The sequence below is a fragment of the Canis lupus genome, chromosome 33 (genome assembly GCF_003254725.2).
Source record: "Canis lupus dingo isolate Sandy chromosome 33, ASM325472v2, whole genome shotgun sequence".
Lineage (NCBI taxonomy): Eukaryota > Metazoa > Chordata > Mammalia > Carnivora > Canidae > Canis > Canis lupus.
This window is the reverse complement of record NC_064275.1, coordinates 3,532,365-3,541,248: the sequence shown is the minus strand read 5'-3', so window position 1 is coordinate 3,541,248 and position 8,884 is coordinate 3,532,365. Positions and strand designations below refer to the sequence as shown.

Genomic DNA, 8,884 nt, shown 5'->3' with positions numbered 1-8,884 from the left:
GGCTGGAGGAATTCTTCTTTGCATGAGGGAGCAAGAATTACCAGTATGTTGGCCATTCAATCCATAGGAAGAAAAGAGAGTGAGAGTCTAGGGCAAGCAATTTCCTTTCAAAACAAGAGATCAAGAAAGTTAAAGAACTCCCCCTCACTTTCGGTGTATTAGACTTGAGACAAATGGCCATAAAAAGCTATGTACAAAAGAGACAAAGAATAGTCCTCAGCTGCGTGACCATATCCTCAGACAATTCATTATCATCACACATGAAGGGAATAACACATTTTGGGTGGACATTAGGAATGTGCTATATAAAATTAGAAAAATTTGAGTAATATAATATTGATTTTCTTTCTTACATAAACATTTGAAAAGCAATTATAATTCTTTCTGTCTACAGGTTCAGTTGGACATTTTATTCATTTCTAATCCTCTAGACTTCCTTCATGACATCAAGGATTTTGTAATAATTTTCTAACCTACATGACTCCTTAGGGCTGGGTAAGTTTTCTACAGAATAACTTTGGAATGTGTTGACTATAGTTAAGAAATATTAAACAATGTTCAGCTTATTTTAATACTTAAAATAATTAAATTATTGGTGCCAGTCCAATCTTCCAGAACTTGACACCACCAAATTTTACAGTTTTATCTTTTATTGTTGCTTATACATTCCTTCAATCCAGAACTCTATATATCTTTATGGCTTTGCTTCTACTGTTCTCTTTGTTTAGAGTGTTTACTTTTACTTTTATTGGAAAATTTCCTAACCTATAAAGCCTGAAACAAATGTTACTTTTTATTTGTCACCTTTTCTTTTGCCCTAAGAATTGATCTCTATGTTCTGTGACTATTGTATTTCTATTTTTCTTTTTATTTTACTTATTTGCCCTATCCTATGATAAAATAGGGGCTATAAGGTAGCACAGTAACTTCTGGATAAGATGGAGTAATTTGCTGCGACAAATACTCCTCTCATGAATAATAGAAAACCTAGAAAACTAAATAAAGACATCAGAAGTAATGAGGATGAGAGGAGTTAAGCTTCTGGAGGGTAGAATGGTATAGTGATGAGCAACAATCTGCAGACACATTTTTTTTCCTGAGGCTATTTGCGAATCCTGGTCATTGTCAAGAAGCTCAAAATATAATTTGCCTGGGCAGAGTAGGACTTTTGTAGGAGATCACAACATTGAGGGTTTTGTTCATCTTATGGGCTAAAGAGAAAAGTAAAAGGAATTTTAGAGGATTCCAATATGTAGTGTTATGTGCCCTCTTCAGATGTCTGCCAAATTTTGAAGTCTTATGACTGAAAGATATAAGTTTTTACTTAAAACTTCTAAAAGTAAAGTGGGGTTTTCTAAAGTTTGACTGTTGAGAAGACAGAGTTGAGTTCAGGGCTAGACAAAGAGGTAAGACCTCCTGGAAGAAGTAAAGTTTCCCACTAGTATCTTTTTAGGCATCAACACTAGGAAGAAGGCCAGCTGGAGACACATTGAGGCTTATCAAACTACAGTATCAAAATCAAATCAGCTAGATCGTGGAGCTGAATTTTCCCCAGTGTGTCTGTCTTGCAGAAAAAAGAGTAAACTGTCCTTGAAAGATAATAATATAGACTTTGGCCTCTGTAACAGATTGTATTTTGGTGTCACATCATCTTCAACAATATGTGCATACCCCTAGTTGTTAATAGGATTATTTGCTAATAATTAACAGAACTCCCAAAGAGTTTTCCAAAGTATTTCCCTTGGCTAATGAGATATTCATTTTCTGGGAAGTTACCTTCCCTTACCATGGGGTCAAAACATAGCCAATGATTGTATTTTACAAAGGTACAAAAAGCAGGCCTGTTTCCTCAAGTGGGTCCAATGGTCCTATGTAATATATACTTCTGAGACTTACCTCCATGGATTAAAATAAGATTGGACATCACTGGAAGCTACATATTTACTCAGCTATCTTTTTACCTATCTTGCCTACTGCTTTCATTATGGGATTTTCTTCACAGGCAATCTATTTCAAACTTTATTTCCAGAGAAATCACCCTAAGAGAGACCCTAAAATTATTTTTACCGTGTTCTGGGTTTTATTAAAAATAAATAAGGAGGGGCACCTGGGTAGCTCAGTGGCTGAGCATATATGCCTTTGGCTCAGGTCATGGTCCTGGGGCCCAGGGATCTAGTCCCACATCAGGCTTCCTGCAGGTAGCTGCTTCTCCTTCCACCTATGTCTCTGCCTCTCTGTGTCTCTCAAGAACAAATAAATAAAATCTTTAAAAAATAAAAAATAAATAAAAATAACCAAGGAGCATCTGGGTGGCTCAGTTAGTTAAGCACTGGATTCATGATTTTGGCTCAGGTCATGATGTCATGAGTCCTGAGATCAAGTCTCACATTGGGCTCCATGCTCAGTGGGGAGTCTGCCTAAGTTTCTTTCTCTTCCTTTCCCTCTGCCCCTCCCCATCTGTAAACAAACAAACAAATAAATCTTTAAAAAATCACCAAAAATGTGTGATACAAGCCAAAAAGCAAAAGAAAAGCAGACAATAAATGTAATCTAGGTTTTGAAATTAGTAGATAAGGAGTTTGAAATAAATATAATTATGTGTAAAAAAATTAAAATAAAAATTGGAAGAAATGAATAAATGTATGGAGAACTTTACTAAAGAATTATAATCTATTAAAATAAAATCAAAAGCAACTTCAAGAACTGTAATTGGTAGGTTTAAAGAGCAGAAAACAGAATTACTCAGCTGGAAGAGAGGTCAGGGCAAAATATACAAAGTGAAACACTTTTTTATAGGTTGAATTGTGATTCCCCCATCCCCAAAATGTGTTGCAGCTCTAATACCAAGTATCTCAGAATATTATCTTATTGAGAAACAGGATTATTGCCTATGTAATCAGTTAAGACGAAGTCATACAGGAGGAAGGGGGGCCCTTCATCCAGTATGAATATTGTCTTTATAAGAAGAGGAGGGAAACCAGCCATGTGAAGGCACAGAGGTACAGAGAGGGTGTCATGTTAAGGTGGAAGCAGAGATTGGAGGGCGCATCTACAAGCCGATGATTTGCCAGTTGTCCCAGGTGTAGGAAATAGGAATAGAACAGATTGTCCCTCAAAATTCGCAAAAGTAACAATCTTTGCTGACATCTTGACTTTGGACTTCTGGTTTTCAGAACATTGAGAGAATGATTTTCTGTTTTCTTAAGCTATCTACTTAGTGGTAATTGTTATAGCCACCCTAGGAAGCTAATACCCATGGAGACGTTTGTTTTCCAAAAAGGGGAATAAATAAATATAAACGAAAGACATGGAAACCTGTAAAATCATACACACATAAAGAGAATTGTAGGGGTAGCAGAGTGAGGATTGGACATAAATCTTGCCGTGCAAGATTGCATTTCTGGAGGCTTTACAGCTCTTATGTACACAATGACCAGATCCCATAATAATCACTTTACATGCAAAAAAGCAAGAGAATATGACCAATAGTGAAAAGAAAAGGCAGTCAGCCATTGAAGATATTGACTATTATTAGATGGATGCTATTTTTTTTAACCACTCTTCTACTCTTCTTTCCAGCTTTATTTTTATTCTAGTGTTTGTGACTCACACTAATTAATTCCTTTGTCAACATTGTCAGGGAGAGACTTTATTAAAAACTTTATGTCCGGGGCACGTGGGTGGCTCAGTGGTTGTGCATCTGCCTTCAGCTCAGGGTGTGATTCTGGGGTCCTGGGATTGGGTCCCACATTGGGCTCCCCGCAGGGACCTGCTTCTCCCTCTGTCGGTGTCTTTCCCTCTCTCTCTGTGTCTCTCATGAATAAATAAATAAAATCTTAAAAAAAAAAAAAGAAAACCTTTTGTCCAACATTTGGGGAGTTGTGAAGTTACATTTGTATCTGTCCATGCATCCCCTGATCACTACTGAATGTCTGTGTAGACCATAAAGTTTAGTCACTCTTTATACTCCCAAAGATTCCTAATGCCCCCCTGGAGCACCCTCACTGTCCTGGCTCTTGAATCTATTTAATATTTGCTTTTCTGTCTCAACAGAAATTGGATGTTGTGTATAATATATTTTCATCACTGGTCAGATTTCTATAAATGGACAAAGAGCATTGAACCAATTCATTATTTTCAGTTGGAATTTAGATATCACATTTGGACTGGAAACTACCATTGTTATAATCGTCCTTGAGCACTTTAAGATTTGAGGTCTTTTGAATACTGTTCCTTGGACTTCTTGGCTCCCCTTGGATTTAATGTTTTATATTCTTTCATGTCTTATCTTGGCTCCTCTGTTGCCTGTAGAATTGTGTTGCTACAATCTCACTTGCTTTGAATCTGGTCAAGAATACCCGAGAGTATGAAAAAAATAATTGATTTTTTTGCCTATTAAATTGAAAGGGATTAGAACACTTATGAATGCTTGATACTAATTTCTTCCAAAAAGGGATAGAACTAGGCACAGATACTTATTATATCTAATAAAATTTAGCAGTTTCCTTATATTTTGTAAATAAAATACTGATAATTGGTGCCATAGTGTATCAATATTCTTTAAGCTATGGGTAAACGAACTAGAGTAAAATATGGAATATTTTCTGCTTTGGGGGTATATGCAATATATGTATATTACATAAAATTCAAATATTACTATGTCAAAAATAACAAAAATAAGTAATAAATTGAGAAATATATGCGGCAATTTCATACATTGAAAGCTCTGAATATATATACGTATGTAAATATATATTTATATAAATTTTTAAAATATCAATCCTATAAAAAATGTTTAAAAGAGTATAAACAAAAGGAAAAAGTTTCAACTGTTCTATTAAAATTAATTATAATTAAACATTTGATGTAAAAATATATTTTCTTTCCAGTTTGAAATTATTTTATTTATATATGTTTAACATTAAAATTTTAAAAGAACTCTCACAAAGTGCCATTCCAGAAAAATAGAAAACTTTAAGATAATCTTGTTTTTACTGAGTGATTCGCATTTAAGAAATTATAAAATCCACGAGTTTATAGAAGCTTATATGTAAGTTTATAAAATAGTAGTAAAATCCTTTTAAGTCAAACCATAGCATTTGTTTCTTGTCAGGAACCCTATCCTATCAAAACAATTAGTTTCAATTAAGTATTCACCAAGTAACAAGGTTCTTTAACTTAATACTTTTCCACACTAAGCTAGATCTTCTATGAGTATAGTTTAGTTTTGCCTTAACATATAGTTTTTATCTTGAACATCATACATGAAGTTATAAAGCATGGACTCTTTTATGTCTGACATTCTATCAATATGCCCAATTTATTAATCCATTCTGTTCTACATGGATGTTTGGTCTTTTTCCAACTTGGATCTATTACAAATCATGTTGTGGAACACGTTAAATGTTTTTAATGAGTATGCACCTGCATTTCTATGAGGTATATATGAAGCTGCAGAAATGATGGAACCCTCTCTGTATCTACTTAATCTATTATCATTTATCTAACATCTATTTTTGTGTGTCATTTTAAAATATTTTTTCTTTTTTTAAAAAAGAATTTTTTTAAAAGATTTTCTTTATTTATTCATGAGAGACACAGAGAGAGGCAGAGGAAGAAGAAGAGGGAGCCCAATGTGGAACTCGATCCCAGGGCCCTGGGGTCACACCCTGAGCCAAAGGCACATGCTCAACCACTGAGCCACCCAGGCATCCTTAAATAATTTTTTTCTAACTAGGTCATATCATTCATTATGAACTAATTTTTATCTATATTATTAGGTAAATGTCAAGGTTGGTGTTTTTTTTATATGCATATCTGCTACCCAGTATTATTTATTGACTCCCCACTCTTTCCTCACTAAATTGCATTGAGATAGTCATTGTAAATGAATTGATTGAAAAGATAAGTGTTTCTGAATTATGTGTTCTTATCTGATCTATTTACCTATCAAGCACCAGTGCCATACTGTCTTAATTAGGGTATATTTAAAATTATATTTTATATCATAGAAAATTGTATATAAAGATAAATTTGGGGAGGGGGCTTGTTCCTTTTTCCTCAGACTTGCTTGACTATTATAGATTCTTTGTATTTCCATATATGTTGTTAAATCAACTTGTCAGTTTTCACAAAATATCTTTGGGGTTGGATTTAATCTTGGGGGGCGCCTGAGTGGCACAGTCGGTTAATCCATCAACTCCTGGTTTCCACTCAGGTTGTGGTCTCAGGGTCATGATCTCTGGATTGTGATATTGAACACCGTGTTGAACTCTGCTCTCATAGTGGAATCTGCTTGAGAGTCTCTCTCCCTCTTTCCCTCTCCCTTGTGCTCTTTCTCTCTTTCTCTAATATAAGTAAATAAATCTTAAAAAAAAAAAAAAGATTTTTAATCCTGGCAATATTGAACTGAGTGTACCCTCACATCTACTAATGTCTTTTCTACTTTCTCTCAGTATTATATGTCATTTTTATCAGAGAGATGTTTTGTATCTTTTCATAGATTTATTCCTTATTTTTAGTCTTTTTGATGTTACTGAAATTTTTTTTCAAATTTAATTTTTCACTTGCTTGCTATTTTGTATGTGAAAATATAATTTATTTCTCCATGTTGCACTCTATTTGGCAAATGTTCTAATTTTAAATGTTTTCTAATAGTGTATTAATTCTATAAACCTGATCATGTCATCTAAAAATGAGGGTTTTTTTTCCTTTGTAGGACTGGTTAAGACATTTTTTGACTTATTACACTGCCAAAGATATCCAATACACTACTGAGGTAAAACATTGATAAAAAATATCCTTGCTCCCAATCTTGGAGGGAAAGATAATAATATTTCATTAATAAGTGTTACCTATTAGTTTTTTGAGGATTTTTTTTAGATTAAAGATATTCCTTCTTATTCCTGGTGTGTTGATAGCTATTCTTTTTGCATGAACATGCAATCATTTTTTCAAATGATTTTATAATATATTGAGATTATTATTTTTTTTATTTTATGTTGTTAATGTGATGAATTTCATTGCTTAGTTTTCAAATTTTTGAACCAACCCTACATTTCTGTAATAAATGTTAGTCTTGATGTATTATCTTCTTTAAAATTTTCTGTATTTAATTTGTTAATATTTTATTTATAATTTTTGTGTCTGAATTCATTAAACAGATCAGTGTAGAAATTTCTTTTTCTTCAAATGTATTGGCAAGGGTTTACTGTCAGACTCATGCTTCTCCACATACAATGAGTTGGGACTGGTCTCTCTTTTCATATTTTCTGGAAGAATTACTCAATTATCTCATGTCTTCTTTAAATGTCTGGAAGAATGCACTTGTAAATCTGTCTGGCCCAGTATATTTTTGTTTGTGAGGTGTTTTTTCTTTTTAATACTTCGCAAGGATTTCTTTTCCTTTTTGTTTTTTTTTTTAATTTATTCATGAGAGACACAGAGAGAAAGAGGCAGAGACACAGGCAGAGGGAGAACCAGGCTCCATGCAGGGAGCCTGATGTGGGACTTGATCCTGGGACTCCAGGGTCAGCCCTGAGCCAAAGGCAGATGCTCAACCACTGAGCCACCCAGGCTTCCTTCTTTGTTGGATTTTTAAACAAAGTGTAGTGTGTTTCATTCATACAAAGAAAATATTTATTATCTGTACTTTCTTATATTGCTATTTTTTAAAAGATTGTATTTATTTATTCATGAGAGACAGAGAGAGAGAGACAGAGAGAGAGAGGCAGAGACACAGGCAGAGGAGAAGCAGGCTCCATGCAGGGAGCCTGATGTGGGACTCGATCCCGGGTCTCCAGGATCATACCTTGGGCTGAAGGCAGGCACTAAACCACTGGGCCACCCAGGGATCCCTTGTATTAATATTTGCATGCTGTATTTTTGAAGTTATTTTCCATTTCATATATTTTAAAGCTTTTTTGACATAAATTTCTTTATAATAAACTCTAATTTCTTATATACTGTTGGGAAAATATGGGTTTAGTTTATTAATTTCTGCTTTTATTTTTATTGTTTTCCTCCTCTATCTTCATTATAATTTATCCTTCTACTTTTCTTTCTATAGTTTTTAAGTGGGAAGCTAGAATAATTGATTTTCAGCATTCTTCTTTTTAATATATATCTAGATTTAATATGTATTTAATTTCCTTTCAAGATGCTTTAGCCACATTCTATATTTTTCAGTAACTCTATTTTCTTTTTTGTTTTTTTTTTTATATTTTATTTATTTATTCATGAGAGACACACAGAGAGAGGCAGAGACAGGCAGAGGGAGAAGCAGGCTCCATGCAGGGAGCCTGACGTGGGACTCGATCCCAGGTCTCCAGGATCACACCCTGGGCTGAAGGTGGCACTAAACTGCTGAGCCACCCGGGCTGCCCAGTAACTCTATTTTCATTATCACTTAGATGATAATATTGTATGTTACATTATAATCTCCTTTTTTGAGATTTTTAAGAGTGCTGAATACTTCTCAAGGCTTTGGGGATTTCCTAGTTATTTTTATATTATTGTGCTCTAACTTAATGTCATAGCTGTTAGACAACAGACACATGTAATTTCAATCTTTGAGACATTTTTAGAGTTATGCTATGGTTCAAAAGGTGTTCTATGTTGAAGTATGAATGCATGTTTGATTTATCAACTTTTGTTTTATTAAATTTGAAACTGTATATGTCTATAAAACTTTGAGTTTTAGATCTTTGATTGTTTCACTATTTCTTAATGTCTTTTATTCTTTATAATACTCTTTTATTCTTTTAATCAATGTTGTCAAGGAATAGCTTTTCCTACTTTTATTTCCACCATTTCTGTGTCCTTTTAAATTAATTAATTGATTATAAAAGATTTTATTTATTTATTTATGAGAGACACAGAGAGA

At 33.7% G+C, this 8,884-nt stretch overlaps 1 long non-coding RNA gene across 1 annotated transcript in view; it reads left to right on the top strand.

Moving 5' to 3' along the window:
* The first annotated feature begins 391 nt into the window (after positions 1-391).
* Positions 392-8,884, top strand: part of LOC125754272 (uncharacterized) — a 71,964-nt gene continuing 63,471 nt past the window's right edge. Inside the window, exon 1 of the long non-coding RNA XR_007408037.1 lies at positions 392-495. This is a non-coding gene — a long non-coding RNA (uncharacterized LOC125754272). The remainder of the gene's footprint in view (positions 496-8,884) is intronic.